The sequence below is a fragment of the Pelecanus crispus genome, chromosome 1, assembly GCF_030463565.1.
Source record: "Pelecanus crispus isolate bPelCri1 chromosome 1, bPelCri1.pri, whole genome shotgun sequence".
Taxonomy (NCBI): Eukaryota; Metazoa; Chordata; class Aves; order Pelecaniformes; family Pelecanidae; genus Pelecanus; species Pelecanus crispus.
This window is the reverse complement of record NC_134643.1, coordinates 48,277,748-48,300,038: the sequence shown is the minus strand read 5'-3', so window position 1 is coordinate 48,300,038 and position 22,291 is coordinate 48,277,748.

Sequence of the window (22,291 nt, the reverse complement as noted above, 5' to 3'; positions counted from 1 at the left end):
CTATGCACAAGAAACAATCAGTGTTCATAAATATGAACATACTGAAAAGAAAATTCAACTGATGTTGCATGCAACCTTCAAGCAATCTTCTCTGAGATATTATACATCTTTCCTAGTTTTTTGGAGCTAGGCATGTGATGATGATGATAATCAGTGGGAAGGGAATATAGCTGTTGGATTGTTTAATGGAAAAACAACTGAGGAGTATTATGGATTTCATTAGTCTAAAGCAGGCAGCAGCAACCCAGAGGAAGCCAACACAAGCCAGTCTTGCTGTCCCAAATCCAGTTCAACCCAGAAGTAGAAAGGCGTGGGCTTTTCTACAGCATCTTACTACGTTTCAATCTTTACCAAGGGCTAAAACACTAAGAACACAGTAAGGTAAATTGTGTGGGGATTTCTGGGTTATTATTTTTTTGTTTGACTGGCCAAGTATCTTGGGCAATTAAGAATATATATTAAAAAAATGTGTTTTCATCCCTGGCACCAACTCAATGACAAGGATCATTAGAGAAAATTTTAAAATATAAAATGATCATTTATTTTGTCTGATAGCTTTGAAAGTTATGCTTCCAAATATTTAGAAATACATACAAAATTATTAATGAATTAAACTTTGGAAATACCACTTCTTCTTTCATTTCTTCTTTTAGTAAACAATTATGTGTGTCTTAAGGTCAGATATCACCTTGCTGATTAGCATGATTGCAAAACTCCAGGCAATAGAAACTCATCTACTAACTTGTCCTAAACCTGTAACTTCTTCTGAGGTATAGCAGCTTTGAGGAGTACATTCAGAATCTATCACATCCCTAAGTAAATTGTTCCAGTTGCTATTTGTCTTCTGTTAAAAACATTTTTATTTCCAGCTAGTGAAACAGAATGTGTGAATTAGTGATGGCTGCAATTGCGAATGTTCTTAAAGCAATTAAATTTTATGAGTGTCAGTTAAACAAACATGACACTGGAGATTGTGATACTATCATCAACAGTTAGATCTCTTTGCTTGTGCATTACCAGTTGCAAGACTGAGCTTTTTGAGTGTAAAAGTTTTAGAACAATAACTCTCCTCTTCCACGTGGGGCCAAGAAGAAAAGAGTCCTGATCCCACCTTCACCATTCCATGGAAATCCAAATAAGAAATACATTCATAACAGGAGTAAGGTCACAATGAGAAAGACACATTGAGAACCTTCAGAAATATTGCAAAACTAAAGAGAGTACTCCAACTACCTTGCACTTTACCTTACCATTCTAGATGTGCTTTAAAATCATTTCCTCTGCAAATATAAATGGACCCATTTTTCTTTCTTCTTTAGTGTCTCCCCCCTTGGTTTACCCTTTAGGACTGATATAAGTGCAGCTGTGGTTTTTTAAGAGGTGTTTATGCCATTTCTTGCACACAGCTCATACATCACTCTCTGCTTAGATACAGCAAGAATTCAAAATGCAGCCTGAGTGGCAGAGCCTTTTGCCTTTCATGAAGTCGCTTAGCTGGACCTGGAGCATCAGTGTGTCACTGTTCCTGGAGTGAATGCAGTGGTTTCTCCCATGTTCCAGAATACGTCAAAGAGCAGAAATACTAAGGTTTACATATGCTGTAGTGAATCTGGAGACTCATGTTGGAATAACTCCACTTTGTACTCACCACAGGTCTTATAGGGGCTCTGTTTCAGGTGTCATCCTTGGTACAAGAAATTTTTCTTTGCTCCAAATTATCGTTCTTAACTGTTCCTCATGAAATGGTATATAATCTGTTTTTCTTTCATATACAAGACCATCTTTCTGGTTAAATGCTAGATACAGATATTTCATAATAAAAACATATTATCAGTTTCAGACATGGCTCACTCCCTTAGACAAAGTCTGACCAACTCAGGTTAGAGCTGCTTCCATCTGCTGTTTGACAGGGCCAACCAAGTCTCTCCAGAGTGATGTTTGTGATTGTTTTACTTTTATCAACTCCTGCTTTATACTGATCAGGCACTACAGTTTTAGTTTATATCTGAAATGGCAATTCACAAAAGCATCCTTTCACTTTTGTGAAGTTTTAAGTGTGCGTATGCGGGTGGTACCAAATTCTTACTATCAGTGGGAGAAGACAGAGCGAAATTCTGTCCACTGAAGTTATTGGGTATGAAGATGAACCTGGTAGCAGCCCAAACTGAACACTGCATCTTATACCTGTGTGCCTCATACCAGGAAAAGGCAGAATTTTGCCTGTGTTTCCTCCTCTCCCTTTCTACCTAAATTTACATCAGTACTGCAAAAAAAATAATCAGTAACTAAATAGTCTCATCAGTTCTAAGAATATAGAATTAAAAATATTATTTTTCAACATTAATTTGAGGTAATTGCCAATGATAACATACTTTAAAAAAAAAATCAGTCTTAAGTTACTAGTTATTATCTAATAACTAGTGGGAAGCTTAATGGGTATATCAGATGCAAATCAAGGAAGTGCAAGCTCCAGCTTGTTTTTCTAGGATGGGATTTCCAGTTTAGTTCAGGACTGGATGTACTTTGTTTCACCTCTGCTCACAAAGGTGACGGTTTTATAAGCACTCCATTTAGAAGTTAGATTGTCAATACATCTTGAAGTTTTAAACTTACATACTGGGTCTCAAGTGCTTTCTCCAAAAAGAAAATCATGGATTGCAATTTTAAATAGAAGAATATAAAATAAATAAATTAAAAAATCGGCATTCAGAGCAGGGCAGTGTAAATTACAGATGAACAAGTGTTACAAGATTGCCTAGTCTCTACCAAATGACTTGAGTCTGTTATAGCTTAAGCTAAGAAGCCTGGACTTCTAAATCTAACCCTAAGGCCTCCGGCTTAACTCCAGCATACCAATAAATATGTCTGCTGTCACACAGGAAGTGTCTGAACAAAATCTTCTATCTAGATAAGACTAGTTATAAATAATAAAAATATTTATGATATAGTCAAAGTTACAAAAAAAAAAAAAAAATCTAGAATGTGGGTTTATGGTGTGTCATTTACCCTGTTGTGATCTTACCTCAGAATGTATATAGGATAGTGTTTTGAGAGGAAGAGCCTGCATATAAACAAAGCTGGAACGCTTTCTTTACATGGCTAATGTGAACCAGAATTACAAAGTAACATTAACAGGTACCTGTAAGGGAAAAAAAAGTGGAAAAAAAATTTTTTCTGAGCAATCAATTAAATTTAAAGAAGTAAACTAAATTTACATCAGAGAAATATTTTGCATTGTCTGACCATTGTGCTTTTGATCCAGTACCAAGAGCTCAAAAGCTGGATTTACTATATCATCAAAATGTAGATCTTGACAAGAGAATTGTGTGAGAACCAGGACTACCATGGCTCCTTGTGAGCTGTTAACTCTGAACTCCAGAACTTCAAATAATGAGTTTTTTCACTGCTGAGCAATGAATGTGTGGTCATACCTTGAAAAACTGTTTCAATGGAGTATCATTTGGGCATGGCAAGTCGTTTGTGCATCATCTAAGTTAAGCACTGAAATGCAACCCATGTTCTGTAGATCTTAGGGAAAAGTTAGTGGGATTTGAAAAAAAATTTCAACAAAAAAAGAAAAAGGTAGCATGCATTTCATAATGTTCAAAGAAAGCCCGCCCATAGAAGAAGAGGCTACTACAAAGCTGATTGAGCTATAAATCTGCAAGCAATAACACCACAATTAATTTCGGGGCTTGAGAGCAAATCATCCTAAGTAGAGGAGAAATGCAAAACCTTTTGCATTTGGCCTGTGGGAAACAATATAAGCATATTAGGGTACTGGAGGTGACACAGAACAAGAATAAATATATTAGGATTTGGGGGAGGTTTTTCTTTGATTTCATCTAAGTCAGGATTTAATCTTCTCTGTTCTGTATGTATCTTATAGTCAAATATCCATTAAGGAGCACTGAAAACTTTAAGGATACCCTATTCTATATTCTTGTATTTAAGGCTTTTTAAAATTGGTTTTAGGGTGCAATAGAAGAATAAATCTGTGGACGACTTACTATCTGGCACTAGCTTATGTAAGTACTTAGAAAATTTCTTCTTTAAAACAAAAAGTAACCCCAGAACATGTCTACATTTTAGTGAAGTTTGCTTACAAATATGAAGTTTTAATTGGTTTTGTTCCCACTTGCTTTACATCAGTTTCTATATAAAGTTTCAGAATATTTCTACATTTTGGGGAAGTTCTGAACTAGATCAAATCTTGGCTACTCTAGCATTTAAAATGTAACAGAAATGTGTGTGTTAGTCCTATAGTATGGAAATGGTTCAATATCATGATTTAAGTATACATGCCTCTTGAATTTATTACCCAGCAAAAACCTTCCTCTAAGCCTACCCAAAATTGCCAGCTTTCAGCCAATTTACCAGCAGGATTTTTTATTTATATGGTCAATAAATCATTTTTTTCTGCCAGCAGCTCTGCAACAAGCACTACTTTATTTTCTGTTGCATGTATCTGGGAAACACAAATATGAAATTACACAAAGATAATCACTAGAGAATGAAGCACTAGATGCCTTTCCCAGCACTGCTAGCTGGGCATGTCACTTGCCATGGTAATGGGTCAGAGGCAGAGTAGCGGAATTATCTGGGGTTCAGCTAGATGCAACCAATGTGAACTCTGAAAGTTCAGATCTCACCAGCATTTCATTTGATTCCAGGCAACTTTGTAGACAACTAGTCTCCAAGTGAACCAGCTCGGGCAATTTTGATTTAGTGTCTGCCAAAAGTATTTTTCTTCGCATGGATTTGATCCTATGGGGCTTTTTTTTTTTTCTCTTGGTGTTGCCTTCACATTTTGGGTTTTTTTAAATGAGAAGATATTTTACAAAGATGGAAAGAAGCAGAAGACTCTTGTTCCCTTCTCTCTTTTCTACTTACCTTTCTTTGTTGAACTTTTTTCTCCTATCCAGACTTTTTCCTTATTTCTTCTGACCCTGCATAATAGTTATTAACTATATTTTTCTTTTAAATAAAGTACTTTTTTAAGAAGAAAAAAAGTAGGAAAAAAAATCTGTGATCAATGATTTACTGTCCAAGCCACTATCATCTCCCTTATCTCTCTTCACATAGATTGCTCATTTCACCCAATCAATTTACAAAAGTTGCATTTGATTCCCTCTGTTCCAGCTGAGTTGCACTTAGCACATAGACTTGAGAAAAAAGTATTGTTTCCAAGTTATTACTGCTGCTTCTGATCATCTGAGCACAGCTTGGGGCCTGCCTGCCTATGACATAAATTAGAATAGTCTGAAGATCTGTGTGCAGCTGACAGTAGTAACCTTAAATAACTTCCTCCACTGTTGTTGCAAAGGAGAGATGGCCTCCTTGATCAGCTTTGTGTTGACTAGAGAGTCACCTTACTTCAAAGGCGAGCCACCAACTTTAAGATTCTAGTAAATCACTGGAGCAGTTGAAAGGAGGTGTATGAAAAATCATGCTTGCAGTTTCTCTCAAGCTGTACTTTCTACAACTATTGTTACACATGTATGCTACTCAATATATGTATCGGAATCACAGTTGCATGGAGCAAAACCTTACTAAATGGCTAGTACGGTCTAGATTGTTTGGTCTAGATTCCTGGTTTATGATATCATCACAGCATATGTTATATATCATATGACTGATACTCAACTACAAAAACTAGAATATTTTCTGTGTAGGCACATTTATTTTCCTTGAAGTAGACAGGGATCCTCTTTCTCCCACTTTTCTAGACTAAACTGAGATGCTTGGGCACAGAAATAAAATAAAAAAAAAAAAAAAAACCAACAAAAACAACAAAGGCATCAGAACACCTAAGAGTATATACAGTTTTGGCACAAGGCAAGATTTTTTTTCTGAGAACAAGGAACTGTTGTTCCTGACCCAATGCTGGAGCCTAGCCTCTAGGCTGCTGTGTGTCTTCTAAATTTGGTTCTGTGAGCACCTTTTTTAACCTTTGACTAGTTTCCCCTAGCTGAGAAACTGAAGAAATATAAACAAAGACAGACTGGATAATCAAATATATGGTTATAATGCATAATCCTAAGTATTTAGTCTACATATGTAAGGTTATATTGCACCTGTCCTTAGGCGAGGTGGTAGTTTTAGTGGGACCCCCTTTTTTTCTGCAAGACACTGACAAAAGAATTGTCTATTATTGTTCATGGGAACTCTGAGAGGTAAGGAACCACAAAATGAATCTAGCAAAGTAATAGTGTCATGTTCATTATTGCAAGAGTCAAAGCACAGGATCAAAGGCTTGGGAAAAAACAAAGTTTGACAAAAAAGAATCAGTTGGGAGTAAGGGTCACAGCCAAACAGGAACAAAAGAATAAAGAGCAGAAGAAAACATCTGCAAGCCTTGCTTGTGGGGAGGGAGAAGGAAGTAGGAAGAGGGAGGAACCTTTCCACATACTTGGCCTCAGAGGTTTGCATACATTTGTGTACTCCACATTGTTTGAACCTGATTTATAAAATAGTTGCATTTCAGAGATAATGAACATCACAGATGACCTCTCCAGAGGGGTTTCCCTTCCCCTCAAGGGACAGGGGGAAGACAACTTTCTCGCCACAGGAGAACATAAAGACTGTTAAGGGCTTTAACCACCTAACTCCCATAACTTTTGTGACATATGTTACATACGTGCAGACCTGTGCATGTCATTTGTTTTAAATACTGTCTCCTTATTTCCTTCCTTTCTTCTCATCTCAGTCTTCACGTGTGGCTCTGCAAAACAGAGGGGGCAACACTGCAAAAGAAAGATCCAGAGGCAGTAGATTCATGTGAGGTGAGCAGAACCAGACTTGCTCTGACTCCTGACAGAGACCCAGAGTAATGAGTCCCAACCTGGGCAACAGTCAAGCACTCAGACACAGCACAGAATTCACCTTATATTATTCCATACTGCCAATAATAATTTTGGGATGGGCTGCAGTAAGCCACTGCAAACCTTGGAAGGCTTTAATTTATACCAGTAGCCATTCCTGCAACCACCTTTTGTCCCCATGCCTTAAAGCCAGAAAGATATATGTACCTTCTGCCTGGTAAGCCAGTGGGAAGGCTTGAATAAAACCGTTACTTTCACAAAGTGTTCACAAAACCTAACTTTAGATAGAAAAGGCCAGCTTTCCTAGGCTTCCTCTACAGCCAGTGAGGTGAAAAATACAGGTTAGGATTTTCCTTTAGTATCTAAAGAGACTATTACTTTCCATTAATATGGAAGTTTACTGAGCAGAAATACTCTTTCTATATCTATCTATATCTATATCACTATAGAATATTGCTGCTTCCTTATTTTGTCATGCTTATTTCCTGCAGAAGAGGTTAACAGCAGTAGACTGGTACATCTCCATGGACAAGCCATCAGAGGAGTTAGAAAGCATCACATAACTCACCTTTTACCCTTTGCACTTGGGAACACATCAGAAAAACATCCTTTATGTGTATTCTCACACACAAGCAATTAGGATATACAGAAAATGTTCAGCAGGTAGAAATAGGGTAGCAAATAGCATCCACGAAAGGGATAGTTCTTAGTACTCTCTCTTGCACAATTGCTATGGTTTTTGCAGTGCATATTTTGCTCATAATATTTACTTGGCTACTTTTTTATTCAAGTGCCCCTGAGATAATACTATTCTTCTATTTATGGTTAATAGGATGCTTAAAGTAGTGAAGTCTACTCATCAAAGGACTGGTTCTGCAGTATTCTTATCTTCCTCACCACTGTAAATTTTTGGAGCAGTTTGGTTTCTCACCATTTGAATGCTTTGCAATGTAAATACTCATAACTGCTGTCAATGATTTCCAATATACTGCAACAAAGGGGAACGAGTAAAACTGGAAGATAGTCTTTCCAAGATGTGGCATTAAACTCAAAATAAGAAAGACCCTTTCTCCAGACTCTTACTCAGACTTTTAAAACTTCTTTTCCATCCAATGCACCATAAATGGGTATTAGATATGATCATCTAATTATCCATAGAAGAGTAAACTCCCCTATCAAATCAATGGGCATTTTTGCAAACTAGAACTGGTGAACTGTTTTGAGAAACAATGTAAAAATGTTTCACAATGGGAAGGACTGACAAGTGGAACAAATTTGTCATGGGCAGTGGCAGATTTTTAATCACTTGAAATCTTCAGATTGATGACTGGACATGTCTTAGCCAGAACCAATTTGTCGGGACCCAGAACAAATTTGGTTGTTGTGGTGGGTTAGCCTTGGCTAAGGGCCAAACTCCCACCCAGCTTCTCAATCACCCCCGCCACCACCACCACAGTAGGGGAGGGGGAGAAAATAGGATTAGAAAGTTTGTGGATCAAGATAAAGACAGGGAGATCACCTACCAAATCCTCTGATGGGTAAAACTGCCTCAACTTGGGGAAAACTAATTGAATTATTTGCTATTTAAAATTGATTGGGGCAGTGAGAAACAAAGACAAATATTAAAACAACTTTCCTCCCTCCTCTCCCAGGCTCAGCTTTGCTCCTTCACTCACATATCTTCTACCCACCCCAACAGTGGCACAGAAGGGTGGGGAGGTGATGGTCAATACATAACAGTTCCTCTCTGCTGCTCCTTCCCTATCACACTTCTACCCTGCTCCAGCATGGACTCTCCCCACAGGCTTTAGGTCCTTCAGGAAATAACTGCTCCGTCATGGGTCCTGCAAAGACCGCAGCGGATACTTGCTCTGGTGCCTGGAGCACTTCTGCGTGCGTGCCGCACCCCACCCACCCCCACCTCCTCCTCTGATCTTGGAGTTCCCTCCATTATTTCTCACTTGCCTTGTTACCTCCTCCTTGCTCTGTCCAGCAATTTTGCCTTTTCATAAATGTTTTCCCAGAGGCACCACCAGCTTCACTGATGGGCTCAGCTGTGTCCTGCAATGGGTTCGGCACAGAACAGCCCCTGGCCTCCTCCCACAGAGGCCTCCCCTGCAGCCCCCCATTGCCAACACCTTGATGTCTACATACAACACAGCTGTCAACGAGGGAAGGAGGTAAAATCCAACGGCTGGTACTAGAGTAGACAATCAGCACTATGGCATTAAAATTTTGTCTATGTTAATAACATGCGCCAAGTGTTCTCATCTAAACAAGTGCCAGCTACCAATCAGTCACTGCTCCACCCAGCACTTGTAATTGCTTACACCATTTATCTGTAGTCTCTTCAAAATTTGCAAAATAAACCCCATATTTTTACGGAAAACAAAGTCAGAAATTAAGATTAGTTTCTGAAATTGGATACAAATTCCACTTTAAGGCTCGTAAATGTTGCAGATTCAGGTAGTTTTGACTGACCAACACTTTATTGTAGATATCATCTGTCTTGAAAAAGTCACATAGTTTCAATTTCTGCATTTTAATATCTTTCACAAAACTTTCTGCAGAGAACTTGACGTACTGTTTAAAATATATGTAGAAAAATTCAAACATAAACATTTTATGACAGCTAAAATGTTTGCCTGTATATTTGGAATATATCAACAATGTATTGTGTTATGCTGTCTTTGAGTATTGAAATATAAAAATGCAGCCTGGATATCCTTAATCATGGTAACATTGTTTTATAAATATGGTAATAAATATTAAAACCTATGTAATGCACATATGGAAAACATAGACTTTTTGAGACACGCAGGGTAATTTCTGCTTTACAAATCATGAACCTTAAAAGAGACATCAGTTAAAAGGGACAAAAGAGAGAAGAATTTGGGAGCAGAGTCAAGGATGTATGATAGATCCACATAGGAACTGTGGAAGATTTAGGCATCTAGCTGCCATTTTATATGCCTAAATATAAAGGTTACCGCTTCAAGACCCCATCTAAGATGAAGCCTAACCCAAGAGGTACCTATGTCTTTGACTTTGAAATATTCCAGGAGTGGAGAACTCTGTTCCGGGCATGTCCTTAAAGGCCACCTTCTCCCTAGGTTTCAGCAACACAAAACATAGCTCACAGCTAAAATTTTCAGGATTTGCAAACTTCTTTGCAAAAGGTGGATTTGAATTTTCAGAGCATGTGGAAACCTCACACAGGTGGGATTAACCCCAGGCTCTGCTTTTTATGAGATCAGGTTCAACTCCTTCTTCTACTTGAAAAACTATAATAATTTTTACCTCAACACTATCACTGCAACAAGCCATTGGGTATTTTAGGCAGAGGTGTCCTTTGGTTACTTTCTGTTGAAATCAGAAGCTTAAGAAAGGGGGGAAAAGAGAGTGAATATGAGTGAAAATTACTTTTATCATTTAATAAGTAGAATCTCATCTGAAAATGTTGCCATCCTGTTCCAGAAATATTTGCCAGATTCTTCCATTAAGTATTCATGGGAGTGAAAAGTGGAGTCCTATCTTGAAACACTTCATGTAGCAGAATTCCCTGTGATGGCCTTGAGCTGAATGATAGCTCTCTCAGCCTCTTAATGATGCTTTCAGTTTTAAAGAATGGTTCCTCTGCTTCAAATGTTAGTTTAAGTCTTGTGCCAGGAGCTGGAAAGCCACATCTCACCTCCTATGGTCCAGGCAAAGTAGAACTCATTGGGCAAATTTTTAGGGAAGAAAGAACAAAAATGGGTCAAGTATAGAGAGGATGGTTTCTAATTCTACCTTGAAAAACCTTATCTGTATTATTTATTTAGAAAGGTGGGGGGACAATACAGCTTTATGCATCTGTAGAATCAGTCAGGAGAGATGTGATGGCTAGGATCTTTACTTAAAATTCCCCAAAAAAGGAAAATGATACATCATGGCTATTAAAAATAACAGGTAATCTGTTGTGTTCTGTGACATATGCAAAATCCATCTGTTCTATATGAATAACTTATTAAACACTAAGTCACCTGGCAACATATACTTCATGTAGTTGTTCCCTTTCCACTAATGTCTCCATATGTAGTATACGAACTTTTTTCATGTGTTGGTCAGACAAAGAGAAAGCTGCATGTACAGGATCTCCTCATGAGATACACAAAGATGAAGGAATAGAGTATTGTTTCCCCTTGCCCCCTGAACTTTGCAGAAGGGCAGCTGATAAAGAACTAACCAGATCCAGGCAGATGCCCATTGATTTTCACTCCTCCAGAATTCACAGGGAAAAATATAGAACTTGTGGTTAATTTGCTTCTACCATGATTTTCCCACTACCAATATATTTGCAACCAGAGTATGGTGCTAGTAAAAGCTAGAGGCTGACAGCACATCCATAGTAAACACTGAAGGGAAGAAGTCTTTGAGTATGAATCACATATGAAACAGCATCAGCAAGAGCAAATAATGCACACACTTATGTGGAAAAATATGTTGGCCAGTACATGGAAACAATATTAAGGCTGCAAGCAGAAAAAAAAGGTGCCAGACTAATGAAGGGAAGGATGCAGCTGAGAGAGAAAATGGAGTCTGCATAATGATAGAGAGGACTAGTGCACGACAATCAGATAGCTGAATAGATGGAAGATATCCACTGGAGAGTGAATATGGAAGCTTTGTTCAGAACAAGAGCCACAAGTGAGGAAACTGAGAGGAAGTCATAAACCTGGTGACCTACAAGAATTATTTTATGTACTTGTTTGTGCCAACTATTCTGCATAAAATTATAGACAGCTTCTGCTTTGAGGTGTCACAAGCTGAACATTTAGGAAAGTTAATAACACTAGATCATTTTTGTACAAAACCATACTGTCCTACAAAAACAAGGAAGACAATTTAAAAGAACTCATTTTGGGGTCAGTCAAATTATTGCATGGGAGGACTCTAATACTCTATCAGGGCTATATAAAAGGAGCATATAAGTTGCCATAAAACAGCTTTGCAAACATTGGTGAAACAGAGACAATAGGTGACAGCCAGCTTGCATATTAACAAAAGAAAAGCAGAGATGTGTAAAGCCCTGAAGAGTTACAACAAACTTGATTTTGCTTTGACATACTACGGAAATGTAACAGAACTATTTTATATAAAAACAAAGAGCTCTCAACTCAAACTGGAAAGTAGCAGCAACACTTTATATATGCATATTGGATGCCAAAGCGGAATGGAGGTGGAGAAGTTAAAATAAATAAGATGTCTTCTGTAGCAAGCTATTGCAGCTTATAGAATTCTTGCCTTTGACAACTTCCCAAGGTCCCTCAGCTGAATATTGATACACAGAATAAATGGAAAATAGCACTTTTTATCCTAGGCTATGGTTTCCAGCAGAATCAATAAGGCTGAAGGACAATAGAAATGTGATTACTCCATTAATCCCCAAGACCAAATTTAACACAGCAGAATATCACCTCTACAAACATCCTAATGAATTTTCAGGCAGAGCAAAACTGTGAGGGTTGGTTTCAGGATGAATTAGTGCTTTTAGAGAAATTTTGAGACATAGAAGAATACCTTTCACTAAGTATCACCCATCTTGGATGCTTGCTGCCTGGTGCAAAAGTGGAGAGAAGGATAGATTTGTTTTTGTTTCATTTAAGGCAGATAATAAACCATGTTTTCTTCTTAAAAAAAAAGATAAATTTCTTCCCAGGGTAATAAAAATTCCCTGTGAACTCTGATCTTCCTCTTAAAGAGTGTAAACAGATGCATATTTATAAAAAATGTGAGTCAAGATAAATAAGTTACACGGTAGTACTCAATCACTTGTTCTCGGCTGCTATCTTTTCCTTTTTCTGTAACTTGTATATTTTCATTGTAAGTATACTGGGTCCAGGGCCCAAGGTCCTGATTCCGTTCCTCCTTACACCTCTGGAAATCAAAGTGGAGATGTGATTATTAGAGAAATTAATATTAGAACTGGGTCCCTTATCTCTACATTTGACTCAGAAACACCTAGCACACACAGGGAGAACGAAGTGCATGAATAATTAATAATAGTTATAAGAAGTAGGAAAGTGGCCTTTCCTCTTTTCTCAGCCTAATAGCAGAAGACCTTGAGAACTTGACCTACTGATGAATAAGGCATAAATCTGCTATGAATATATGCGATATAGTGCCTTCTAAGGACTTGGGAAATTCTTTTCATTGTTCTGACCTCAAGAGGGTCAGTATTCTTATCTCCTGGCAATGAAACATAGTTGACACTGTTGTCTTGTTTTTTGAACATTAAAGAGCTTCCGTCATGAAGCAGGCAAGACTTGGACAGTATAGATTTCTCCTGAGCTAAAATATGTATCAAGCTCTTGGCTATTCACATAAGACTCATAAATGATGGAGGCTCAATGTTTTCTGAAAACCTTGTGAAATTTAATGGCTTGAAGGACTCCACATACAGTCTATTAAAGCTTCTAAGTATTAGAAGAACTTCTTCTCACAGTCATCAACCCTAACTATGATTTCTAAAGCAGTATCAACAAAAAGTGTAATAAAACATTATCACTATACACAGGTTTATTACTATACACTTTGAGGTAAGTAGTCACTTCAACTCTTTTGTTTGGATAGATGCCATAGGAAAAGTGAGTCTAAGAGAACAGTGAATATTTTGGTCAGTACCCTTCTACAAATGTTCCATGATTCCCTTTTTGGAGACAGAGAGGAGATTATAACACTACCGGTTCTGCTGGCATGCCTAAGGTTGATACAGATGGGGAGGTATATCCTAGAAGTCATAGTAAAAGCTTTTTTACTGATGATATGTAGCTTATACATCTAGTGAGTCTTTCCTCCACTTTACCATGCAGCCACCCCTTGGGTTGGCACATAGTCCTTTCTTCCCACACAACAGGGTTGTCTTTGAGCCACTGAATATCCTTATTTTTCTGCCCTTCTTATGATTATTGGACAGGACAAAAAGATACGGTCCATTGTACTTTTGTACCCATTGAAACACTACTCCCACTTAAAAAGCATATGTGGCACAGGCTTGGGAGGAGGAGAGTTAAAATTCCTACCTGCAGTTTAACAATCCTATTCAAGGAAGAAAAATTATCAGTAGAAATGGGAGTATGGGCTGGTCTAAACAACTTTGTAGCAAGCCATTGACTCTTCATATTTTTTTTCCAACACTGGAAATAAAAAAGACACACTCTGAATTGCTTTTGTTATTCTGCTAGTGTTGTGATAGGTAGATGCTATTCAATTTCATATTGGACACTATCTTCCATATGGGTGTTGCTTACACAAACAGCAATGTAATAATGGTAAATTGAAGCATAAATATGGTCTTTGATACATATGTTAAACATCAAATAGAGTTTTAATTTGGGTAGTGATCAGCAACTTTTGCCAAGAATGAGATAGCAAGGTGGGTGGACATATTTCTACAGAGCCTCTAGGGAGGGAAGTAACCCTATGCTATCCCGGTGTTTCTAGGTACATCTGTGATATCTCTCAGCACCCTATATTTCAGGAAGTCAGCCTGTTTGTGAAGTTATTGTAAGGTAGCAGTGGGCATAAGTAAAACACTGCTAATATAGTACTTGGCCAAAAGTAGCCTCCCCTGTAGGAGTTTGTTTATAAATTGCTTTGGTCCACTTGACAAGGTCAAATCCATTCTCTTAATGATGAATCTCATCTGTTCTGGTGCAGAAAGAAATGTTTTCTTTCACTTCTACGTGTGGTAAGAGCTCATTCATCTCTGTATGTTCTAAAGGGAAATCTAGCTACATCAGAGAGAGAAGGAGTATTCAGAGGGCAACTGATGGCCAGGAAGATATATTGAATTCACTTTCCTGGGACAGACATTCAAATGGTAACAAGTGATAGAAAACAGCTCTATATTTCAGCATGATGTGTGTTCTCTCTCTTATGATTAAACCCCCTGTGGGCCATCTGCATTTAATGGGTTAGAACTACTTTGTAGCTGCAGTTTTTTCCTTCCATGGCTCTTATTTATTTGAGAGGAGACCAAACTGCACTCTTAAAAGTGCAGCATGTAGGAAACACTGCCAAAAGAATGAGAACGAAAAGGCAAATTTATGGGCCAGTGTTGTTTTAAGCATTTAGCAATATAAATAGGAAGTGTAGATAAATGTGGACATATAAGTGACTCTCTGTTTATCTCAGTTACATTATTTGCCTAAATTCCAGAAGAGAATTAGCCCAATTAGTTTATACAAGGGTTAATGCTCTGCCTCTGGACTAGCAATTTAGCATATGTGTAGAACTGTTTTCAAACTAAAACTAACACTCCTCCTTAGAGCAGGTCTTCCTAAAAAGAAAAAGCAATGCTCCGTTCATCCTTGTCTCTCTGATCTTTTAAAAAAAAAAAAAAAGTCAGACACAATTATGGAAACTACTGTAGTAAATTAGATGTAAAACACTGATTTAATAAAGTTCAGTGTTTTAAAAATAGCAGAATGGACTACCTAACAAAAAAACATTCATATAAACTAAGTAACGTTGTTCCAGGACAATTTGAAATAGCGTAGTAAATCTATTATGTACTTATTAGGGATCATATTCTGCTCCCAGGTGAAGTCACTGGCAAGATTCCCATTAACTTCAATTAGGATTTGATCATAGGGAGATTTCTGAGTAGAGTTAAGGAAATTTCATCCCTCCGCCAACACTGAGTTTTCTGGCTCTAAATATTCAATAAACTCCCAGCCAATGAGTGTATTTTCCTCTTTTCTCATTGTATATATTACTTAAGCATTTGCTAAATAATACTCACTAACTCAGATCTTTCTAAAAGGCTCCCAAAATCATTCGTATTTTATTTATTTTATGTGTTCAAGTGACATCTGACAGATCTTTTCATATGTAAATATGCATTTCATTATATATTAAAATGTTTATAAAGACTAATGAGAAAATCATTCTTAGTACTCTAGAAACTGAGTTGTTCCCTTAATATTACTTTGAAAAAAAATATAATGAACTTATTTTGTAATGCCATTTTCACAGTTAAAGATCTCAGCTGGTTTCCATTTTTAATGATTAAAACAAAATCATTTGAGTAAATACACCTGAGTAAATACAGTCTTATACAGATTCAGATACTTCTGTCTCTCTTCGAGGACACAGTTTAACAAAGCTTTCATTTTAACTGTACCCTTCTCTTTCTCAGAAGGGCAAAAACATTGTGGAAGTGTTACCTAGGACCTGATTCCACCTACAAGCAGTTTGTTAATCATAATCAGACAGGATTTAACAACAAAAAAAAAAAAAAGAAGAAGAAGTTTTTGCCTTTTAACCAAAAAAAGGCTTTAACCTTCTTGGATGTCCCTCTCCATATCAATAAATTGCTCATTCACAGAGCAATTTTGGGTGCAGGAGCCTAATGTTTTGCAACTACTGGATTATAGCAGAAGACTTGGCCCAGCTGTAATGATAGTGGGACTATATTAAACTGTGGTTGGTATGCACGTATGGATATTCTCACAGGAATACAAGGCCGGGAGGATCAGGCCTATTTCATTTATTTTTAAGGATTCAGAGACCATCATTCCCTCAGCTTCTGAGAGATGAAGCATCCAGCTGTTGGGTTATGGACAGTTGCTGTAGCTAGAGCATGGAAAAGCACTCATGTAACAGCGTCTTGTTAGCCATCAAGTTCCACTGTATAAGCCAGTCAGAAAGTATGATTTTTGTCCTGATCCTATAACATGTATTCTTCCAAATGATCTTTTCAATGCTAACATCATTATTGACTTTGATCAATATTATTGCATATACATTGATGGATTTATTAGTCTAGTCTACTGCTTAGTGCTATGAGAATAATCATTGTTATGCCAGGTTAGCTCAGTTGGTTAGAACACGGTGCTAAAAACGCCAAGTTCACAGGTTCAATCCCTGCTTACTGCAGGGGGGTTGGGCTGGATGATCTCTCAAGGTCCCTTCCAACCCAAAGCATTCTATGATTCTATGATTCTATGAAGGTGGGCAGCATGAGATAAGATGAAGTTTTAACCTATTCAGTGTGAAGCCTCACAACAGCCCTTAATCTTTGGCAAGATAATGGATTTTGAGGCTCATCTGTTTGGGTTGGGGTTTTTTTCCATATATTGAAAAATCAATGACATCTCATGTGTGGACTGCATTTAAACAAACAGATTTGACTAGGAACTGTGTAATTTTATACTGTTATTTAAATAGATCAAAACCAACTGACAGAAACTTGTCAGTATCTCAAATACATCTTATGTGAGAGTGTTGTGGTATGTTCCTTCATTTGCATGCCACAGCTGTATCACATTTAATAAGTTTGTAGTGCAAAGAAGAATGGCCATGCTTCAGGAATTTGGTACTCACTGATCCAGCTGTCACTGTGCTTTAATGCTCTGCCCTCATGCTGTCTTAAAAATGCAGGGAAAGAAAACCCAAAATTTGTGATTAGAGAATGTAGAGACTGGATGCTTCTCCACAGAATTACTCTTTAATTTCCCAATATGTTTTTATTGGCAATGATAGTCATACACCTACCAGCCCTGCCTCTTCGAGACTTACTTTTTGGGTTCTTTATATCCCTCCTTAAACCAATACTGATCTTGCCAATAAAGATAGGAGAGGTGACAATAAAGTAATTCTTATGTTCACAGGTCCTGGTGAGATTTAGGTGGGGGAATTTAGGCAAGAGAGGGAAGGAAGAGATGCCTTAGGTTTAGGTTTCCTCCTTAGTCCAGCACTGTACCCTGACTCTCCTCCTAGAAGATTATTCTGCCATTCCCAGCCACCATACCCCCATACTCACTGCACACTCTTTCTCTCACACCCACACCTCACATTCAGCACTTGCCCAGCCTGATGCTTATTTCACACAATTTTAAATCTACAATATGTTCTTCCAATTACCACACCTTTACATTCTGGATGTTTACTTAATAAGTTTGCGTATACCACCAATATTTCATATAATAATTCACTAGTGTACCAGAGCGGGTTTGTGTTGCACTGGCAATACAAAGCAGTTGTAAACCTAGTTAAATTAGATATGTACTTCACCTTCTTTAGTTACTCAAAAGTGTTATAAAATAAATGGGTACCAAGCTTTTGGTAACTTACAATGTCTTACTATCATTCTGATGCCAGCCAAATCTAAAAAGATCACTGTAGAGGGATAAGAAGGGTATATTCTGGAGATGAGTGGGTCACTTGTTAATTGGGTATGAAAGAGCTGGGGGAAAAAATTGGTGTCTTGTCACAGAAAGAACTTCCCCCGGAAACATTTTGAATTTTAACAGTATAAGTGTTTTAAATGAGTTCCAAGTCTGATCAGCCTGATTTAATGGCAATTAATAATTAATCTAATTGATTTAATCAATAAAATATTAATTCACCTGTGTCATTTTGAAAACACTGTAATATTTTATTCTTTGCAAACAAAATAATTTACTTCTATCTTGCTAAAGTATCTCAGTATTAAATGCACAGTATTGGTTGTATTTGTTAAATTATATACTTCAGGGCCTTACCATAAAGTTCAGAGTCAAAATAAAATGCTTTTAACATCTTGAACTGGAGTTTTTCAACACTTGACAGTGTAAAATATTATGACAGCAAAGAAGTGAAGCAAGAAATATAGTTCATTTCAACTTATTCTCAGCAACAAAAGATGCCTTCATCGATATGTTCCTGTGGCATGTAACACAGCTGATTAACCTGTAGGTAGAAATCAGTTGTGTCAAACTTTTCTGACCATCTTTATGGTAAGGAGACTGGGTCATTGGCTGCTAAATGCAGTGTTGTCCATCATTCAGGCGAGTCTGTACAAATCTTAAAAAGGACTGTTAATTTTCATAGATCAATTTACATCTGTTCAAAAAATTGTTCAAATACAGACTTAACATTTTCAAATTGTTGATGAATCAATCATAGGAGAAAAAGCAGCGCAGTGTTATGTCATCACAAATTCTTCACAGCAATAATTACAACAATATTTCACTTTCTCTTTTAACAGGATAGGGACTCTTTGCCCAAGAGTTCTATAAATTTACTTCTCAGCATTGCCTGATGATCACATATCTCAAACATTAGTTAAAGTACTTGGCAGGAAGGCTATGTAAATCACCTCCTTTTGTTTTTAGTGCATTTGCCACATGTTGAAACAGCAGCAAAAAGATTAGTTGCTCATGCTAAGAAATCATTAAGTAGATAAAAATAAAGCACAAGAACACAAGTCCTGTCAAATGTGGGAGTATAGTCCAGTGGAAAATAAAATCACTTACCTTGAATAGAAGCTTACTCAAATTATTTGCATATAGTGAAATGTCTCTTTTCTAGAATTTTCTTATAAAAAGAGAACCCTGCAAACAGCCCTGTTGGCTCTATTTGCACTATTTGTGGAATAAGGAGCTACTCATCTTGGTTAAAAAATCTGAGTCTGGCCTTAAGCCAGCATTGGCCAGATTCTGCCATCCTTACCAGAGCTGAATAGTACCTTAAGCTGGGCCTGATTATGAACCGATTACTCATGTTGTGCTGAGTGGCCCTTTGCATGAATGGGGCCATTGTGAATAAACATTTACAAGTGATTCACAATTTGGCCTATGTGAGTAGTCTCACTCACATCAATGCATCTACTCATGGAGTAAAGCACTACTAAATAAAAGTGGCAGAATGTGACCCTGTTGTAGTACTTGACATCTAACACGAAGATACTTTTTCATTAGCTAAATGAAAAGCTGCAACCAACAGACTATCATTCATTCTTTGAGACGAGGCTGATGCAAGAGCATGACAAGCTTAATGCAGGCCTGCAACTTATCACACCTCAGGTTTAATGAAGGGTTGAATACCTGTTTGTCTAATGCAGAAAGTTATGCTAGCAACATGTAACAAATAATTTCCATTGCCAAAATTGAGGATGAAGAATTAATTAGAACTTTATCCCTTTCACTTAATTAAAATCAGCAGGAAGATGACACAGTCTTTTATTTTCCCCTTTGATTTTGGAGGCTTCAAGGATCTAAAAATGTTGTCGTGCTTTGAAAATGGGCATTTATTCTCCCCAAGTTCTGTCACTGCAAAAAATTCCTAGGAATTGTTTCATTTTACTCTTGACATAAAAAGCCTTGTAAAAATGAGCCTTTTTCTGGATTTCACAAGACAATAATAGCAAATTCTACTATCAAAATAAATAAGTATACTCAAAGAGAGGCAACAACAAAAATGGCTTGAAGTTTGCCAACTAAGCTTTTGCTTCTGTATCCACTAATGATGCCCTAATAAAAATTATCTGGAAATCACTTTGACGTGTTCTAAATGCTATACCTTAAAAAATGATTATGTGGAAACTGGGAAAAAAAAAAAAAAAAAAAGAAAAACACATTTTAGAACTGGAAACAGTTTGACCTGCTAAAAAAACCCTTGTATTTCCACGACTTCCATCCTTCTGCTTGTGGCACAATTGTCTATATAAAACTAGTTTCTCTACCTGTACTAATAAAATTCTTTTTTTTGCCTTAAATCATAAGGCTCATTTTACTGCTGTCTAAACAGACCATAAAAAGGAAAAGATAAATTCTAGCCAGAATACTCTTTCCCAGTTTCTCAGGCCAAAGTTGAAGTTAATTTTTAGAAAGAGAATAAAATTAGGAAACCACAAATTAGAGTATACGTATGTGTTAAACTTTGAGTTTATTGCTAGTGGCAAATAGGACAACCTCCCTTTCAATCATTTTTGTAGGAATCTGCTGTAAAATTCTCATTTTCAACTGATCCTAATGGTTTCAAAGTTAAGTTTGTTTATTCCACTGAAAGTTTACAGAATGGACCTGTCTCTTATTTTTGTTTCCAAGTTTAGCATCCTGAGTGGGAGCACAGACAATTTGGGGGTTCCTGTGAGTTTGTTTTTGTGAGTACTGGTAGTTCTGCAGTTGCTGTGATTAAATGTGCTTCCCTGATCTTTCCTTCTCCCCCCATCCGCCCTCCATTCCTCACTAATGGTCTGAGAGAAAAGCAAGAAGGAGCAGGGGGTGCCCAGAGAGTTGTATCCTGTTCTAATCACAGCCATGCAAGTCCTTCTTTATTTCAATTAATTTACTTTGCCTTTATGAACCTGAGAGACTGACTGTTGCTTTCAAAGAGGCTGACATTTCACTCATCTGAAGGAGCTTGGAATGTGACAGGGGAAAGGGAGGAGAAGTAAATCAAAGCAGATAGCAATTCTCCAGATGTAAAGTATTTTTCTTCTCCTCTATTTTTTTTCCACCAGAAATGTCAGAAAGTCTGCTGACATTTTAATTCCTTTGTGATAGGCTGGGAGCTGAGAGCCAAATCCTGCTGCCACTGCAGTCGAAAAGATTTTTCCTATCGACTTTAAAGGGAGCAAACCAGTCTTACACTCTGGAAAAAAAAAAAAAAAAAAAAATCCAAATAAGCGAAGTATCAACAAACTGTAACTAAAACTAAATGAAATGTATTCTTATAACATCTTGAGATCAGTTACAGACTGAAACTGGCAAGCCTTGTTGGAGTTTTTTCTTCTCAATTTGACCATAGCATAACAAAAACCAGTTAGTAAGACTGACTGGATTGGAAGTAAGACTTTGCGGTTGTTGTGTTTTTTTTCTAAATCTGGACCCTGTTGAAAGTGTCGCAGTACTATTCCATGCTCTCTTCTACTCACCTAAGTTTCAAGATACCCTATCTGCAACCTTAAAGATTTCATTTAAACGCTAGTTGACTTACATAATCGGTGCATATCATTGAAAACTCTATTAAACACTGTGATCCTGCTTTTAGTGATATGTTTGGCAAAAAAATCTCATTATCTTTAATAGGAATACACTAGTGTCCATAAAATAAAGGGGAACCTTCTATTCTATTTACATTAGTTGTGCATTGATACAACTCCAATGAGCTCTACATGCATTTAGCAAAACAGCAGAGCAGGCTCAGAGCAGCAGCACAGTGCTGAGAGAGTCAGGTCTACAAATTCCACCTACAACAATGGCGATCGTATATTTCCTTCTCTGTGTGGTGCACTTAGACATTTACTTCGTGGTTTTAGTATCATAAATTTATTTTCCTTTACAGAGTTGTTCCCTTATGAAGTATTCATTTGTAAAGCATTAATGTTGTATACAGGACTGCTAAAAACCAATGGAGTAGACATATTTGCTTAATAGTTTTATTCTTTTTTTCAGGTTCTATAATCATATTTCATCAACTGGTACAACAAAACACGTTTCTATATAAAAACCAAAATAAAGAGGGCTTCTTGAGCTTGATGCATGGTAAATTTATTTGGTTTATTCTTGTTTTATTGTTAAATATTATATTGCATTTGTTTAAGCAGACATCAGGTATATTGTGATTTCTAGCATTCCACACACAGCAGCTTATTGTAGTGTCCTTTAAATATGGGAAATAAAAATGTTTTCAGTTTGCTATTAAAAAAAAAAGGAAAT